Genomic DNA, 19885 nt, shown 5'->3' with positions numbered 1-19885 from the left:
CCACTTCCTGGTAGAGAGAAACTGATGGTCCCCTCTTTGCTCAGGGTTCAGCTCTGGACTAGTCAGCTATGATGATAGGGTAGAACCACACAAGAGAGATGAGACTTAGAAGAATCCAATTGTTTGGGGACCGTGGAAAGTTCTCACAGAAAAGTGGGGGCAGTCCATTGCCCACCACACATCGACTTTAATACCATAGCTACATATTACAGTTAAAGGCAAACTTTGTTTATATTTTCCATAGTAGAGTGATGAACACATTAAATTATGTGTTCTTTCCTAATATTTTATTTTCAAGACTTTTTAAAAAATTAATTAAGGCCTAGTGCAGTGATGTGAGTCAGAGGTGTGAGCAGTGGAAAATATAGGATGAGTCTGGCATCTTGATATGGCATGGGACGTATGTGAGAGGCAAACAACTTGCAATTACTAGAACATACAATCAAGGACGAATCTCTTATTTGATTAACTTTTAAAATAGAATTTAAAAAATTTTAAAGGTCCAAAAATGTATCATTATTGTCCTATCCCATGGATATTAATTGGCTTCTAGTCTTGAATTTGTGTATATAGACACATGCACATACATTTTGATATCTTTGTCCTTCATCACATCCAAAAACTATGCTATCCACAGTCTTTCTAAATATATAGATGGAAAACCATAATTAACAATGCCTACATTATGTACATGTAAATATAGCTGTTGGAGTCATATTTTAGTAGCCTGTCCTTGTTTGAAGTCCCACTTCTTTGTCTCACACCAATGTCCTAAGTCTATTTCCCATAGCTGTGTGATATACTGGACATGATACATCTAGGGCAAGTCCTGAGGTGGAAAGACTGCAGAAATGCTTTTCTAGAAATCCAGAGATCAACTCAGCATGCCTGCAGTGACCCCAGATTCAAACACTTCATTACTAGGAAGGGGTTGTGTCAACCCCTCTCAGTCCTCGGTTCTAGATGTGATCACAAACTATGAATTGTAGACCAAGCATGGACAGACCCCTGTCTGGTTAATAGATTATCTTCATTTCTAGAGAAGCATACAAGCAAATATTTCTCCCTCTTTCATAACTTGATAAATATGAGACTCCTGGAAATCCTCACGCCAGACTGCAAGAAATATTGAATATATGAATAAAGGAGGATGTCGTCTCTTGAACTGTTTATCTCCTTATCATCTCATCAGCTGGGATTTTTTTTTTTATAGTTCTCCAAAAAATATACTCTTGGGGATATTTTCCTTCTTTCCACGATTTAGGAATGGAAAAGGTGTCTATTTCACTCCCTCTGTCAACCCCAGCCCCACAGGCTGTGAAAACACATTAGTCACTCAATTTACGCCTCTGAAGGAAAACAAAAAACTAAACAGAAAACAAAATCTAGGGCCGGCCTGGTGGCGCAGCGGTTAAATGCGCACCTTCCCCTTCTGCAGCAGGGGTTCGCTGGTTCGGATCCTCGGTGCGGACATGGCACTGCTTGGCAAGCCATGCTGTGGTAGGCGTCCCACATAGAAAGTAGAGGAAGATGGGCACGGATGTTAGCTCGGGGCCAGTCTTCCTCAACAAAAAGAGGAGGATTGGCAGCAGATGTTAGCTCAGGGCTAATCTTCCTCAAAAAAAAAACAAAAAAAAAACCAAAATCTAACCAAGCAATCTCCAGGATTCTTAGATCATCACATTTTTCCAAATGCAGTTTATGAGTTTGTATCTCAACCGTCAGACTGAAATCCCAGAAACCTGGGATAACAAAGCAAAAGAAAGGGCCCTGTGCTCTCCTTGGAATCTGCAGCGGTCAAGGGAGAGCCCGGTGGTAGAGCCCTTAGCTCTGCACGTGGCACTCCCAGGTTTCCCAAGGAAGCAAGGTTAATTTCTCCTGCAGGCCTTATTTCTGCCCTTTGTTCTTGCAATATCTTCCAGGAGGACATACAAAGAAGTTGTATCCTGCATCCCAATCGCCCCGCAGACTCTAGCTATGAGGCCTTGACTAAGTTATGTCCTTATTTGGCTCTTCCTTAAACTGGAAATAATAACATTTGGTCCCAGGACTGAGGCAGGATGGTAGGCAATAGCTGCAGCACCGAGCACAGTGGTAAAAGGAAAGAACAGTGGTGGTAGCGCTAGTGATGACCCCGTGTTCTGTTCCTCAAAGGCACCTTCAGACCTCTGGGGATCCTGGTACAATAAGTGCCACCCCAAGAAAGTTAACAGCAGTTTTCCTCGTTCTGCATAATCCTGAGATTTGACTTATCTTTTTAAGAAGATGGTGTGAGATGAGGAGGGCATTCTACTCTGGCATTTCTTCCTCTGTGCTGAGGCACAGAGAACTGCCTTCAAAGGGGTTGGTTACGGGCCCAGAGGCATTGATACTCCTGCCCTTGTGGAGGCTGGAGGGCCTGAGGCTACAGGAGACCGGGGCCTGTTCTAGGCAGCAGCCTCATCTTTTTTTTTTTTTGAGGACGATCAGCCCTGAGCTAACATTTGCCAATCCTCCTCCTTTTGCTGAGGAAGACTGGCCCTGAGCTCACATCCATGCCCATCTTCCTCTACTTTATACGTGGGATGCCTACCACAGCATGGCTTGATGAGCGGTGCCATGTCCGCACCCAGGATCCGAACCGGCAGACCCCAGGCTGCCAAAGCAAAATGTGTGCACTTAACTGCTGCACCACCAGCCAGCCATGGCAGCCTCATCTTTTCTCAGCAGTGTCCTGTACAAATATTCTCACTTTCATGCCAAATGGGATTGTAGGCCTCTAGGAAACCTTATGCACACCTCTTAGACTAGTGTAGGCAGTTTAGAAAGCAGTAGAGAGTCCTTACTCGTAATGAATGTCTGTATACCCTATGACCCAACAGTTCCCTCTCAGGTCCATAAGGGGTCATGTACGAAGGTGCTCATGATGGTGGGGTATGCGGAGGCAGGGAGCTGGTGCAATCCAGGTGCCCATCCATGGGAACGGGTGCTAGACATAGGAGATGCCCACCATGAAGTCCTATGTAACAAACTAGATGTACACACAGCAACATGTGGGTCTCAAAAACCATGCTGAGGAAATAAAGAAACAAGATGAGATCTATAACATGATATCACTTACACAAACTAAAAATGCAGGAGTACAAAATAACTGTACATTTTACAGTAACACAGAAAACAAAATAATGAACACTAAACACATCAAAATGGTTGCCTTATAAACCAATGTTACTGCAATAAAAAATAAAAAAAAATAGGGGCCAGCCCAGTGGTGCAGCAGCTAAGTTCACATGTTCTGCTTCAGCAGCCTGGGGTTTGCTGGTTCGGATCCCAGATGCGGACATGGCACCGCTTGGCAAGCCATGCTCTGGCAGGTGTCCCGCATATAAAGTGGAGGAAGATAGGCATGGATATTAGGTCAGGGCCAGTCTTCCTCAGCAAAAAGAGGAGGATTGGCAGCAGTGAGCTCAGGGCTAATCTTCCTCAAAAAAAGAAGATTAAATTAAATTAAAAAAGAAAATGATTGCCTATGGGAGTTGGAAACAGGAGTGGAGTTGGAATGGAGATAAAAGGGAACAGATGGATAGATAGATGAATGAATAAATAAATGGAGTTGGGGCGCTGTGCAGAGGAATTGGGGATATGATTGATTTGGCTCTTTGGTTCTGTATTCCAAAATAAAAAATTATCATTTTCTATGTGTGCGACTTTTAAAAGATTGGGAAGCAACTGTTTTAGGCAATTCAAATATTTCCTTGGAAGCCACCCAAAGTAGCACCTAATAGTAATTCAACAAAAGTTAAATGTCAAACTAGGAGAGAAAAACTGTATATTGCAAGATGTTTTTCCCATAATAATTATAGAACAATGATTTGTGAAGAGTGGCCATTACTTTGAATTAAGATGTCAAAATCATTAGGTGCATTACATGAATAATTATTTTAAAAATGCCTTCTTTGATACTGAAAGAAGATCCTTTGGTGATCTAGGAAGTCTAAATGTGTAGAAGGACTCGCCCCATATGAGAATGGTAGGGAGCAGTAGGGAGGGTTTTTCCCTTAATCAGTACTATTTTGCTGGTCTTACCCCTGCAGGCAAAGAGGTCGTGTTAGACACTTCTGCTCTCCATCCACCATGCCATGCCTGGTCAAAAATATCAGAGAACTGTGTCTGCAATCATCATTTGGAGGTCAGTTTGATTTGTCTTGAAGGTGACTCTCCAGCTGGCGCTAGGAAAGGGAGAGAATGCTGTTTGGGCTGAACCTTGAGTGGTCAGTAGGATTCAGACATATGCTGATAAGTGGAAAGGACGTTCCAGGTGTAGGGAACAGCGTGATTAATGGCATGGAGATGGGAATGTGCAGCAAGTACAGGAACCTGTCTAGAAATGAAGAAAGTACACTCTGCAGCTACGATGTTTGGCAGGCCTGGGATCCCGTCGCAGCTCAGACACTTCCAGCTGCAGTTGATGCAGTTCCGGGAGCTTTCAAGCCCACTGTCTTACATGAAGTGGTCCTGGAGCCAGCAGCTTCTCATTTAAACCTCATAGATTTAAAAAAAAAAAGCCAATTAGAGCTCAGTGTGGTTTTCATTTTCACTTGATAATTCTTAACTTCCCTGTGGCAGTGCTGCCTATTTCTAGGTGAAGGTGTCCACCTCTGCTAGATTCTTCTTATTTGTTCCCTTCTATTTCTTTTCAATGATAAACCCCTGATGTATTCCAAACCTTGGGATGTTTGTGTTTCTATTGTTCCAGATATACACATCTAATGTGCTGTGAAAGGAAAGTGACTAGTTATCCATTAGATGGGGGAACAATTTCTCAGTTCCCAAAAGCTCATAATGTTTAGTATCAAGTGCCAAATGTTTAAAAGTCAAGATCCTGGGGCTGGCCTGGTAGCATAGTGAATAATTTTACACGCTCCATTTCAGTGACCCAGGGTTTTCAGGTTCGGATCCTGGGTGCAGACCCCGCACTGCTCATCAAGCCATGCTGTGATGGCATCCCACATACAAAATAGAGGAAGACTGGCACATATGTTAGCTCAGGGCCAATCTTCCTCACCAAAAAAAAAAAAAGAAAGAAAGAAAGAAAGACAGAAAGAAAAAAGAAGTGAGGATCCTAAATGCTTAGAATAATTTTTTAACAGCTTTGTTGAGACATAATTCACATACAGTTCAACGATTTAAAGTATACAATTTGAGGCCGGCCTGGTAGTGTAGTGGTTAAGTTTGTGCACTCTGCTTCAGTTGCCCAGGTTTTGCGAGTTTGGATCCTGGGCATGGACCTACACACTTCTCATCAAGCCATGCTGTGATGGCGTCCCACATACAAAATAGAGGAAGATTGGCATGGATGTGAGCTCAGTGACAATCTTCCTCAAACAAAAAGAGGAAGATTGGCAACAGATGTTAGCTCAGGGCCAATTTTCCTCACCAAAAAAAAAATAAATAAATAAACAATTCAATGGGTTTTGATATATTACATTATTAATATTTTTAAATTGTGGTAAAATATATATTAAAAAATTTGCCAGCTTCACCATTTTAAGCGCACAATTCAGGGCCATTAATTACTTTCACGATGTTGTGCAACCATCACCATGATCTATTTCCAAACTTTTTCATCACCCCAAACAAAATTCTTAGAACATTGCTATGCTATAATTAGGCTTAGACTAAAAGAGTTTTGTTTATAAAAGAAGGTGTTTAATATCATCACCCTCTGCCCGTGGTTCCCCATCCCAGGTGTTCTTACAACCTTCTGCTACCTAATTGTACCTGAGCTGGGAGCCACAGCCTTGTGGTGAATCCCATCATTACCCGCAGGCTCCATTCTGCTCTGCTCCTCTCCAAGCCCAAAGGATGGACAGCTGCAGTTTCTTTGCCTTCTGGAGATCTCAGGGGCAGAGGAAGTGGCACCCAGGCACACGGGCCTGAGGTCTGCAGATATAAGCCCCACATTTTGCACAAAATTCCCTTTTATCTCTATTCCCCACTCCTATTTCCAACTCCCATAGACAATTTTCTTGTTTTTAATGTACATTATTTTGTTTTTTGTTATTGTCAAATGAATACAGTTATTTTGTACTCCATTTTTAAGTTGTATAAGGTTTCTGTGCCCAGACCTAGATAAAGGGGTAAGGTTTCCCTTCATTTTCCCTAGACTATCACTGAAACTGTCCTTTCCCCCATATATCCTCATGGACACAGCTCCCTGACTTCCATTAAGGAAAAATGCACACATACCTCTTCCCTCATGATCTTATCTTCAACTAGATGTCCTTTATGAGCAGTATGCAGCTTATGAGAGAAACTATAGCCCATCCCCTGCTTTCTCTCTTTTTAATTCTAAAAGTCACTATTCCAAAGGCTCTCTGTCCCTTAGGGTTCTTGGCTGCAAGCAGTGGAAGCTGATTCTGACTTCAGAAAAGGAAAGGACTGAAGATATACTGGATAGCTCACAGAATCATGGGAAGGCTAGAGGTCCTAGGTCAAAGGAGGCTATATACCAGGGATCCCGGAACTTGTCTGGGAAGGTCATTGCTGCTGCGAAGGAAGAGTAGACCTTGTAGCTTCCACCCCTACCAACATTGCATGTAGGACGGTGCTCTGTCCCTACTGCCTTTGGAAATTGGATGTTGCTGCTAAAATGGATTCACCCCTCCTCCATTGCTTTGGGTCAAATTGTGGGGCTGGTGCATCTGGTTGGCTAAACCCACGCCTGCAAAAGAAATGGCTGACTGGCTCTTTTAGCATCTAGAGTGGGAAGTAGGCCCTGTCTCTTACTAAGACTCAAATGGTGTGGAATTCCCCAGACATAGGAAGACAGTTCAGAGGGTGACAGCCAAAAAATTTACAGATGTCCCCTACAGGTAGGAAGCATCTGCTGTTCTGTACAGATCTGAGTCACAGCTTAATTTTATCCAACTTAGAAAAATACTCTAAACTGGTCTGTTGGCCTTCCTTTCCTTCTCTTATTAAAATAAAAAGATATACGTGAGCAATCTCTTTTGGCAAGTTCTTTTAGTAAGGCAAAAATTCTGATATCAAAACTTCACAGTATTTTTTTTCTTTTTCAAGTTTACACTGCTGTGTTTGAAATATAACTGTGGAGCAAGTCTTTTCATAGTAATCTTAACTACAGCTTATCTCTAAGATTCTAATCAGATTCTTACTCTGAGCTAATATTTACAGTTTGGTAATTTTCAAAGTTTGTTTTCTGTTGCCTTTCTTCCCTTAAACTGGCACTGTTAGATTTTCTTTAAGAAAGTAGATAGCTTGTATTACTACAAGGTAGAAAAAGAGAGAAAATAAGTCAAGAAGAACAAAGTAAGGAAAAAAAATACCTATTTTTGTAACCAGATCCGAGATTCACAAGGATTCTTGTTGGTGAAACATCACTTTATCCAAATTGCGTTATTTTTCAGGTAAACAGGAGAATCATATTTCTTGTATGTTAATAGCTAGTCTGTATTTGTTTACTAGTGAGAACGTTTACTCTGTTTATTCTGCAAAGTCTCAAAATCTTAGTCTGCTTCGCTGATGTTCTATTTATCTGACATCTTTTAAATGAGTAATGGCATTCGAGCTGTCACTGACGTTTCATATTAAATGCCCCCTCTCGCCATTTCTTATGGCTTTTTGGTGAAATATATTTACTTAATGATTTTTTAATCCCACTTCTGCCCCCAAAACCCTAATGAAATTGATGAGAGAGACTCGGTATAGGAATTAGGTACTTGCCTATCATTAGACAACTGTCCATTATGAAATAGATTGGATTCCAGAACTACCAATTTTGCAGAACAGGGAAAAAAAGATATTTTAAGTGAGATAACAGGCATTAGTGAAAGAGAGCATTGTTGGTGGGAGGTGGGAAGGTCATTTGTGTAATTTCCTTTCAAATTTTAGAAATTCATGGCCCAGGGTGCTGCTGAAGCCTGTTCTTGTCTTTTTCTAAGACAGGCAAACTTCTCTGACCTCCCCAAGCCAGACAGTGCAGAAAGAAGCTGGTGTGGGAGGAAAGGGGAGGCCAGCCATATGGTGGAGGCAAGGAAAGGAGGGTGGAGGTGAGGGGGAAGGTGGGGCTGCTAATTAGCTTTTCTTACCTCACCAAGAGCCAGCGGCAAGCAGATGGCTGCATCCTTAATGCCACCCTTTTTGTGTCCAGCTGGCAGTAGTGGTTGATCTTGTGGTCATGAAGAAAGCATGGACTTTTCTTCTTTTTTTGAAATGTGGAAGTGATGGAGGAACATACGAAGGGAAAATCTAGATTTAAATATTATATCTAAGAAAAATAGATGTTATCTCTTTCCATCTTTTACAATAACTAGATGCCCATTCATATTTTGACAACACCAACGGAAAGTGATCTGTTCTTTCTGTTACAAAAATCAATCCAAACTAACCAAACTGTGCCAGGATATCTGAAAAATAATCGATAAAATGATAAAACTGGCTATGAGGTCCAAACTCAACAGCCATAGCATCTTGTGTTTGGAGAGGTGTTGGCTGACAGATCGATGTAAGACTCAGCAGACCACATGTCAGAGGTCCTAGCATTGGCCTTTCCTTGCACACTTTCAGTTTCTGTGAGGTGGGGACTCTGTCTTGATGGTAATTTCTCTGGAGCTGGCCAGAATGGTGTTCACTGAAACTTTCTTAAATGAAATCAAGCTATAGTAAGTCAATCATGACATGTATTACTCAATATTTTTAAAATTATTGACTTTATACCAAGATAAACATTAGTGAGCTTGACAACTTAAAAGAAACAGTTATCATTATGAAAATGCAGTATTGGAGTAGGCACTGACTTTTCTCAGTACTGGTATAATGCTTTATGTGTGAAATTAAATAGTAGCTTTCAAAATTGGGAAGTAAAGATCCTAATATCTATTTTTGGAGAGGAAGGGAAAGGAATAAATATTTACTGGGTGCTGACTATATACCAGATACGCTTTGCATATATTAATGTATTCAATCTTTTTAACGTCCTGATAAAGTAGTTCTTTCTCTGAGATTCCAGTTGAGGAAATGGAGGTTCACAGATGTGAAGTAAATTGCTAGAGGTCACATAGTGAGTGAATGGCAGGATTCATACTTGGGTATGCCTGACTCTAAAGCTTGCGCTGCCCTGCCGTTATTCTACCTGAACCCCAAGGTCACCATTGTGCCCCACATATTCTCAGATTTATTTGTCCAGTGATTGGTCAAATCAGTGCACTCTATCTCTAAAGCATTCTCCATGTTCTTTCTCACTCCCAGTCCCAATGGCAGAAAGAGGTCTGGCACCCAGGTCTTCAACTACTTAACTCTCCTCCACTCAAATCATTTTTGGAGCTTTAAAGGACAAATGGGAAGTGAAATAGGGTATTGCTGGTGATCCAGAACAGAGTGTTACTTGTGATCTTAACCTGCAATTCTGTAATTCCCTTCTACCAAATTTCCAACCTTCACATTCTCCTTGTGCTTGCTAATATGTAATGTATGCATCTTATTCTTGTGTTTGATATTTATCTTATTGGCTGAACATCTTTTAGATCTGGCAACATGGCCAATGTTAACTAAATTCCATTTGGGGCAGGTGTTACATCTATGGTTCTCTTTCTTTTTTTTTTCTTCTTCTCCCCAAAGCCCCCCCATACATAGTTGTATATTCTAGCTGTGAGTGCCTCTGGTTGTGCTATGTGGGACGCCAACTCAGCACGGCTTGATGAACGGTGCCAAGTCTGCACCCAGGATCCAAACCGGCGAAACCCCAGGCCGCCAAAACAGAGCTCGTGAACTTAACTGCTCAGCCACAGGGCTGGCCCTATGGTTCTCTTTCTCATTGCTTAGCATGCCACACTCAATTTCTTAAATATGAATTTTTAACCAAGTGGTTAATTTCCTCCAATTTCTTCATAATATGACCAAGTTTGCTGGAAGCATTAGAGATGACATAGTAAATCTGAAACTGAAATAGGCTGTTGGCATTTAAGGAGAAAAAGTCTTACATTATACGCTATTTACTATATTTGGTGCTATTTTATCAATAATAGATAGTCACTAAAACAAACATTACAGACCAGACTCTTATTTTCAGACAAGAATAATGGAAAATAAGTTTTCCAAATGGAATTCTTACAAAGTCTTTAAATAACTGTTTTGAGAAGTTCTAAGACTATCTCCTGACTCATGCCTACGAGAGTTCTTTGCTCAAAGGAAGTACGCAGAAGTATCTCTTAGAGAAGATAGACTCATTATGAGAAATGACAGATTGGTGAAAGGCCAGGGTAGTTAGATCCTCCTTTGTGGTATGCTGCTGTACTCCCATGTGGGTGCTGTGGACAGAAAAGGCACAGCATTTCATCATTTGCCGAGTCCCTCAGGGAAATTCTGCTGCCTGAAAGAGCCTTATGATTCGGTTGAAACGAAAGACCAAAAAGCAATATGCTCTGTTCCAAATGACTGCTATAGATGATAGTGCTATGGAGGTTCACACGAGGAATGACAGCTTAATTATTTTGGGGTTAAGCAGACATTTTGGATTCATTTTACTTTAAAAAATGAAAATGCTGGACTCACCCCTGTGACTTCCTTTTTCCCTATGACAATTGAGACCTCATTTCTCCATCCCTCATTTTGAGGTCAACCCAACTTAAATCCCTTAAAGGAAGTATATAGTCAGTGAAAAAAACTAAGACGTTAAGATTAGAGAAATGAAACCAATTTCTTTTAAATGACAACAGGTTTCTGGAAACCCTGTGAAGGAGTGAGTTGATTCAAGTTACTATAGAGTGGTTGTTCCAAATGAATGTCACAGTGACATAACTTCTCTGCAGTCACGGCTCTCATGGTGAGTTGTCTTACCTAGTTACTTCTGGTATGTAATCAGATACACACTTACATAGTTCTGGATGTAACTCAAGAACCCCAGCGAGGCTAAGGGCAGGAGCTTTGTGCTGTGTGTCCTCTACGTTCTCCATAGTAGTGTCTCTTAACTTTATCATCCCATGATCTCTTTTGATAAACATAAAAATCTCATCAGCCCCCAAAATCTGCGGAAGCCCCTTCTGAACAGAGAACTGTCTTTCCCCACCACATCCAGTTGAGAATCGCAACTTTTACAAAGCCTGTTTGACCAAGATTTAGTCAAACTTTTAAATATGTATTATTACAACATTAGGTAACTTTTTTTTGCTACCCCAGATTCTGATAACTCCCTTTCCCCTTCCTTCTTTCTCATCCCCATCCCCCTTGAAAATTACTTCTCAGGGTCGGCCCCATGGCAGAGTGGTTAAGTTTGCATGCTCCGCTTCGGCAGCCCAGAGTTTCACCAGTTCAGACCTGGGTACGGACGCGGCACCCTCATCAGGCCATGCTGAGGCGGCGTCCCACATGCCACAACTAGAAGGACTCGCAACTGAAAAAATACGCAACTATGTACAGGGGGATTTGGGGAGAAAAAGCAGAAAAGAATAAAAGATTGGCAACAGTTGTTAGCTCCGGTGACAATCTTAAAAAAAAAAAAAGAAAATTACTTCTCTACCCTCATTGAATTAATTTGTGGCGTGTTCTTGGGTTGTTTAGAAAATCGCTACATTATTAAAAGAAGTTAGGTCCCTTGAATACTAGAGATCAGTATCTGTATCTGATCAATAGAATGATCAGTGCCCAAATATATAATCTTATAAAATTTAGTCAATATAGTAGTGAAAAACAGAATTTCATAGGTAGAAACTATTGTTTTATAATCGTCTTTTTTTCTTTATTAAGTTCTCAGTTTTGTAGTATTCATATTCCAATCTTTTCGAGACAAAAATGGCAGCAGCTCTCTTCCAACCACCAGTTTCACCCTTAACACCTGTCTTCATTACTCAAAGATGTCTTTCTTTTTTCTGCTTTTTCTCCCCAAATTCCCCCAGTACATAGTTGTATATTTCAGTTGTGAGTCCTTCTAGTTGCAGCATGTGGGATGCCACCTCAGCATGGCCTAAGGAGCCGTGCCACATCCGTACCCAGGATTCTAACCAGTGAAGCCCTGGGCCGCCGAAGCGGAGTGCGAGGACTTAACCACTCGGCCACGGGGCCGGCCCCTCAAATTCATCTTTCAAATCCAATCAGTTCATAGCCTTTAAAAAAAGAAACGGTTGTATACAATTCCTGACTCCTGAAGAAATCACACACCTTTTATAGCATGGGTGTAAAAAATGAAGAGTCCACAGAAAATTTAGAATTCAAGCAGTAAATAAGGTGGAAACTTTATTACAAAAAAAAAGCTTCAAAGTGTATAAAATCTAATATATGAGATCACAATATGTTTTTTAACATAGTAAAATTTACATATAGTGAAACGTACAGATCTTAAGCATACAATTTAATGAGCTTTGATAACTGTATTCATGCATGTAGCCATGACCTTATCATTCCAGAAAGTTCCTTGATGCTCCCTTCCAATCAATCCTCGCCCCACGGACAACCACTATTCTGATTTCTGTCATGTAGTTCACACTTGTTCTTGAATTTCATATAAATGAGTCATACAAAATGTACTCTTTCTATCGCTCAACATAATGTTGTGAGGTGCCAGCCCTGTGGTGTAGTGGTTAAGTCCAGTGCACTCCACTTCAGTGGCCTGGGTTCGCAGATTCGGATCCCAGACATGGACCTACATACCACTCATCAAGCCATGCTGAGGCAGCAGCCCACATATAAAATAGAGGATGACTGGCATAGATGTTAGCTCACAGTGAATCTTCCTCAACAAAAACAAAAAATCCTCTCTAATGTTGTGAGAGTCATCCATGTTGTTGCATGTATCTATAGTTCATTCTTTCTAATTGCTGAATAGTACTTATACCATGATTTATCTATTATCCTGTTGATGGGCATTTGGATTGTTTCCAGTTTGGGCTATTATAAATAAAGCCACCATAAACTTCTCGTCCAAGTCATTTGGTAGACATACACTTTCATTAGTCTTGGGAGTAGAATTGCTGGACTACAGGGTAGGTGCATTTCTAATCTTATAAGGAACCGTCAAACAATTTTCTGAAGGGGTTGTGCTGTTTTACACTCCCATCAGCAATATATGAAAGTTCCAGTTGCTCTTTACTCAATATATCCGTAAATCAGAGAGGCCCCTAATTACTTTTCAACGTCATCTCTTTTCAGAGACTTTAACAGAGTGGTTTTGGTAGCATTAAATCCCAGGTATGTGGGTGTCCAGCCAGCCCTGGGGGCCTAGTGGTTAAGATTCAGTGCTTTTACCGCCACAGCCAAGATTTGTTTCCCAGTCAAGGAACTACACCACCTGTCTGTCATCCACACCACCTTCGTTGTTACACTGTGGTGGCTGCGTGTTGCTGTGATGCTGAAACCTATGCCACCGAGATTTCAAGTACAGGGTCACTAGGAGTTGGAATCCACTCCACGGCACTAACAACAACAAATGTGGGTATCCAAATTATGGATAATTCTTGCTCCATTTCTAATATGCATATTTGACATACACAAATACAGATATAGCAAACAAAATATAGTCATAGTACTTTATGGAATAGTTCTATTCCTGAAAAACTTGCGTCGAAAGCTAATATTTTAATCCAAATCGTTTACTGAGATAAATCTTTCCCTAGTTCGATGTCCAATTCAAATCTTCTTTTTCCATGATGTCGTCTCATGTTGTCCTGGCCTGAAAGGATTTCTTCATTCTCTAAATTTTAGCAGCCCCAGTGATTTGACAGGTCATCAGTGTCACTCCTTTGCTCCTTTGTTATTCAAGGCTTCATTGCTTAACCTATTTATTCACCTGTAGTATATATTTTATTTCCACACACACAATACAATCCTTTTATTGAGGGAACGAACTGCAGTTTATACTTAAAGAAAATTTCTTTCATAGCAGGCAATGCAGTGCCTTGCACACAGGAGTTACTCAATAAAATTTCCTGCTTAATTGGTTTTCTATTTTTGTTTTGCTTTCGGCAAGGCATAACTTATTTTATGACTCAGCTTAAGAAATTTACTTGTTTTTATTATATGATAATTTCTTCAATTTTCATTTTTCTTGACTAATGTAAGCCAGGCCTAAAGTGAAGATTGACTAAAATCTACTTCCCTTACCACTTTTACTACTTCCCAGTTTAAAGCCCCCCCTAGGCATTGTGGTTTGAAATAAAAAGCACACCATAAGGAGATTAGGGATTCCATCTGGGGTTTCCCTCTAATTCTCTCTGAGGGCTGTGAGTTGCCATTTACAGTTCTCCACAAAGTACTGGGTCCATTTGCCAGTCCCTGGAGGCTCATAGTCTTGAAGCTCAGAGATTATCCGTCTGTGAGTGTTTCCTCCTCCTAGACACAGAGGCCTGTCTGGTCCTGGATGTACCTACACTACTTTATTTATGCCTCCTTTTTAGTACCTGGCACTTGGAGGCAGAATTTATTTATAGGTATGTTTGCCGGTGACCACAGCTGAACTGTTGAGCTCCTCAGAGCAGGGATCATGTTCCTCGGTCATCCTCGCTCTGCATGTAATAAGTCCTGCACAAATGTTTGATGAACAAATGCATGGATTAATGAGTGAGCAAATGAATAGGACTTTTTAGGTATCCTAAACCTTTAAGAGTTTCTATTTTAACATTTTCTTAAATATGCAAATCTCTGGAGAATTTTAGGCCAGAAAAGGACTATGTAGGTTAATCCTCTCACTCCCCTTCCATGAGGTAGATATATGTTGTTTTTGTTTGTCCAACATCCTTTCATCCCTTTTTGGGATGAACTTCTCATTCTTGATGGAATCCCATCTCATGTAGTTTGGTGAGGGCAGTGTTACTCCTGACTCTTCCTGGTCTCTGCCTATCAAAGGGGTGGGTTTTGGCCTAGGCCTGGCCAATCAGAGTACATTCTAGCCCTGGACACAGTAATTGGTTCAGGGCTGAGCATGTGACCCAAATGAGCAAATCGGTTTTCCTGAGATTTGTCATATTGTGAGCTGCTAGAACTTAGGCTTAGGGTGCCCAGAAGCCAGCTTTTTCTAACTTGTAGAGACAGCCTATGTTGGAATAAAACCTACTGGTGTGGAAAAACAGTGTGAAGAGATATAGACGGAGACCATTCTGATGCTGGGATTGCCCTCTCCCAGTGGCATGGACCAGTTATGTTTATACTTCAATTACATATCAGTTTAATACCCCTCAGATTCTTTGTTCTTTCTGTCCTACTTGAGGTCGATTCTAAGTCTAAGGAGATTCTTATCAACTGGAGGGAGAGCTATCTGCTTCTTGGTCTTGCTCTAACTCCATTCTGTGCTGGTCTTCTCTAGATGTGACATTGTGGCTCCTGAGTACGTTGGTCTCTGTCACGTCTGTCCTCAACGCTTCTGCTGAGTTGTCTACAGTGCCACCATGCCTCAAGTGGCCAGTTCACGCAGGTCAGTCTGCAGCTTCCCTGTCCCATTCAGTCATTTCAGTCTGCTGGCTTTCCTGACCCCTCCACATCCTTCTCATGGGCATAGGGAAGGTTTATTAGTCAGAGTTTTCCAGAGAAACAGATCCAGTAGGATGTGTATGTATATAGAGAGAGATTTATTTTAAGGAATTGCTCATGTGATTACGGAGGATGGCAAGTCCAAAATCTGCAGGGTAGGCCAGCAGGCTGAAGACTCAGGAAAAGCCAACGTTACAGTTCAAGTCTGAAGGCTGTCTGCCATTAGAATTTCATCTTGCTGGGGGGAGGTTGGTCTTTTGTTCTAGTCAGACCTTCAGCTGATTGGACAATTCCCACCTAGATTATGGAGGACAATCAGCTTTACTCAAAGTCCACTGATTTAAATTTTAATCTCAACCACAAACTTTCACAGAAATGTCCAGGTAGTGTTTGACCACATATGTGATCACTGTGGTCCAGCTAAGTTGACACATAAAATTAACCATCACAGAAGGTTAGGCTGTTCTACACTCTGCTCCTCACACCCTTTGTCGTTTTTTTGAGGCTGCTGACTACCATGGTTCTAGACAAGGCTGCTTTTGGATTCTGTTCTACTACACCAAGATGGAGGGAACAGGGGACATTGCTGTGGGGCACAAACCACCCCTACTCTTGGATCCTCAACCCCTACCCTAAGCTTAGTCCAGGGGTAGGACAAAGGAGCATGACTGTAATAGTATATCTGGTTTCACACTCTCCTTCCTTCCTCAGTCAGAAGGCTTTTATTGGGACTGGGTTGGTAGGGATGGGAAGATGGGATGGAGGCGACCGGTTCACCAGATTGCCTTTCTTTTCAAATCTTTTCTTATACTTATATCAAAGCGATTGAACTTAAAAGCTGAGGGTGGTGTGAACGTATTTAGTCCTGATTTGACAATGCCGTCCTGGGAAGAATGGCATCCTAAAATTGTAGTAATGAGGAAGAAGAAAAGAACACAGTGGCACCTGGTTGAAACTTCATTCTTTTATTTTACCATATCAACTATGCAAATATTGTATTTTCCTTTTTCCTCTGCTTTCTTGAATTCAGCTGTGGGGTCTGGAAACAGTGCCTTTACTTTTCTGTGTTGACCCCAAAGACTAGGTCTTGTGTGGAAATTTCAGGCAAAATGAGAGAGGGAGACTTGCGGGGAAGATAGATTAGGCGAGAAAAGTCTCACCTCTATAGTCTCAGAAGTAAACGAATAAATTAAAATGCTATTGGGTAAGGATAAGCCAGACATCAAGATAAATAAAGTGGCTAACCAAAGACTGGTCACAAAAAGGGAAAGCCCTTAACTCTTTGAGCAGGGCCAGTGCCAATCAGAGCAGAAAGAGCTGAATTATGTGTAAACCTTACACTTTGACTCCAGTCTTATTTTACTTTTATCTCTCTCAAGGCAAAGATGCAGAATAAAGGATGAAGGGGCATACCTCTGTAAGATTAAAAAAAAAAAACCTGTTAAAATGAGATGCAAAAATACTAGTTTAAGAAATACTTAGTTTAAGAAATGCTTTAAAGATATCTTTTAAAAATAATTTGAAGAAAAGTGTTGTAGTGTTATGACCATATTTTGACATAAAATAAAACTAAAGTGTAAGAGTGCAAATTGGTCCTCTTTTTGACTAAATCATAAGCCATCAGTAAGACGGAACCACTAAGTTAAAATAACTCTGCCAATCCTATTGCCGCCAAATATCCAGATCTTAACAAGCAATTTGGAAAATAATTTTGAGCAGTATATAAACTTCATGTGGCTATGCTAAGAGAACAATCCTATTGGAGATGATAAATATGCCTTTAAAACTCTTAAGCTCTTTTTAAAACACAAAAATCAAAATCAGAGCTGGAAGGGATTCGCAACTTATGAAACATAATTTATTCTTACACTTTTATGATAACTGGGAAAAGTATTAAAGTGTATTGAATAGAAACAACCTAGCCTAGTAGAAAACCATGGATTAATTTTTTCATTCATATATTCAGCAAACATCTATTGAAGAGATAGTACTTAGCAATATTTTTCCTCGTTTTGTACCGCAGCCCTAGCTATTCATTTGTTTGCACTGTATACTCAGCTAGCTGCCAGCTGTCACTCCCCTCTCCTGGGACAAAAGTGGCTTACTGCTAGCTTTCAGTCTCTCCTTCCCCTTCTCTGCCTCCCCACCCCCATCGGAGTCTGGGCCCCTTCTACCCAGATCTGATAGGTATCTTGTTATTTTTCTGTCCCAGATGGAAATAACATACAGAAAGTAGGGCAAATGTCAAATAAGTTCTCTCCCGGATCGAGCAAGGTAGCAGGGTGCTGTGGGAGGAGCATCAAAGGGGAAAGGATGGCATGGCAAGTGGAGGCTTGGTGGGGATCTAGACGGCCTAACCAGGAATCAGGACATGTGCCTTGACAAGTAAGGGAAGGTCTGTGGAAAAACAGGATATTTGAAATCACGATTGTCCTCAGAAACGCAGAAGCATTGTCACCAAACTTAAATAGTATTTGTCGCTTCTCTTCTAAATCATTGAGGGAAACATCGGTGGTGACAGGATTTCAGGACTTATTTAAATGAAGAGGACCGGACAAACCTAGTATGAAAGAGCAGGGAAGAAACAGGCTTTACTCCAGGTACAGAGCACTCGGTACGGTAAAAGCCAAGAGAGTAAGGGAAGTGTGCATTTGGTAAGGTACCTGACTGAAGATTTGCACAGTTGGGGCCAGCCCAGTGGTGCAGTGGTTAAGTGTGCACGTTCCGCTTTGGCAGCCTGGGGTTCGTTGGTTCGGATCCTGGGTGCAGACATGGCACGGGTTGGCACCCATGCTGTGGTAGGTGTCCCACATATAAAGTAGAGGAAGATGGGCACAGATGTTAGCTCAGGGCCAGTCTTCCTCAGCAAAAAGAGGAGAATTGGCAGTAGTTAGTTCAAGGCTAATCTTCCTCAAAAAAAAAAAAGTTTGCACAGTTGCCTAATTCTAAGGCCAAGAGATTTTCCATGTTTTCATTGCTTTTGATTGGAGACCCGTGATTACTACTAGGGAAGAATTACTATTTAGCATCACGTATTATATGTCTAACACATTACATGTATTATTTTATTTAATCTTTACAAACCCCCTGCAAGGTAGGAATCATCATCATCCCCATTTTCCTATGAGGAAACCAAGGAATAACTTCCATAAAGTTACACAGCTCACAATGGCAATCCTCAACTACCCGACTCAATGTATTTGTTGTTTCAGATAATAGGATATAATCTGAGTCTCCTAAAAGAATCCAAGATGGAAGGACTCTATCAAGAGAAAGCTTCATGGGGTTGAGAACAGTAGAGATCATGCCTAAAATCACTTCACATACAGTCTTAAAACTTCAAAAATGGACGCAAAATAATTTAAAAAGAAAATTTCCAAATACTTTTTAAAAGTCTGTGGTGAGGGGAGTACCGAACGGAAACCAAACCATCAGCTAGCAGAAAGGGCATCAAGGAAAGCGGATTTACATTCCAATCCCGATTCCATCCCCTTGGATCCAGCACTCACTTTCTTCAGGCCTCATTTCACGAGTAATTTGGATTTTCAAGATCCTTTTAAGTTATTAAAATTATCTGAATACTTACTTAGAAATTCCTAACACCAACTTCAAAATAGAAGCTTTTCAAGTCTTTAATTCTCAGCGAGGTTAAGGAAGGAGCTATTTTAGATAACAGGGCAGGAAACAGAACATTAACAAGGAGGGTATCATCACTCATAAGAGTGCCCAGAAATTCACAGAGGATGCTAGAGCCGGTGCCCTTCACTAACGCACTCATTCTTATGTACATGACTTGATTACTATTTAAAGAACATCCTGCTCTTCATTTCTGCCATTATTAAGGTAACTAACCTGTAATTACTCTACATACGCGTTCCTAATATGTTGTGAGCCCGCCTTCTAGGTTATAGTTAAGGGCGAGGCTCTGGAGTCAATTGAAACCGCTTGCGTTCAAACGCAGTCCTGTCGCCTGCCGGGCGGCCTTAAGGAAATTCATCTTTAAAATGGATGAATTTTCAAATGGAAATAATCCAGTTCCCACACCGCAGAGGGGCTGCGTGAACGGATAAGCCACGAAAAGCCCAGTGCACGGCACTAGTAAATTCCAATAAACGTTAGCCTAAATAAAAACCTTTTCAACGGGATTAATGGGCATTCTGTTAGGACTAGTTGTCGATTAGATTTTAGGGGATCCCTTTTTAAAGCAAAAGTCATTTCTACTTAAATTTTCACAGGTTTAGATTTTCATGCATCGGATTTTAGTGAAGCATGACAATTAAAAGCTTGTGCTGTTTACTCAGCCACATGCTAATCATATCACTTGTGAGGTGGTTTTGATTTTCTAAATCTCTAAATTGTTAAATAAACGGATCAGGGACCGCCCATCAGCATTGGCAGCAAACGATCCAAAGTCAGGGCTTCTGGTTTTTCT

The sequence above is a fragment of the Equus przewalskii genome, chromosome 13, assembly GCF_037783145.1.
Source record: "Equus przewalskii isolate Varuska chromosome 13, EquPr2, whole genome shotgun sequence".
Classification (NCBI taxonomy): Eukaryota; Metazoa; Chordata; class Mammalia; order Perissodactyla; family Equidae; genus Equus; species Equus przewalskii.
This window is presented reverse-complemented; position numbering follows the sequence as displayed.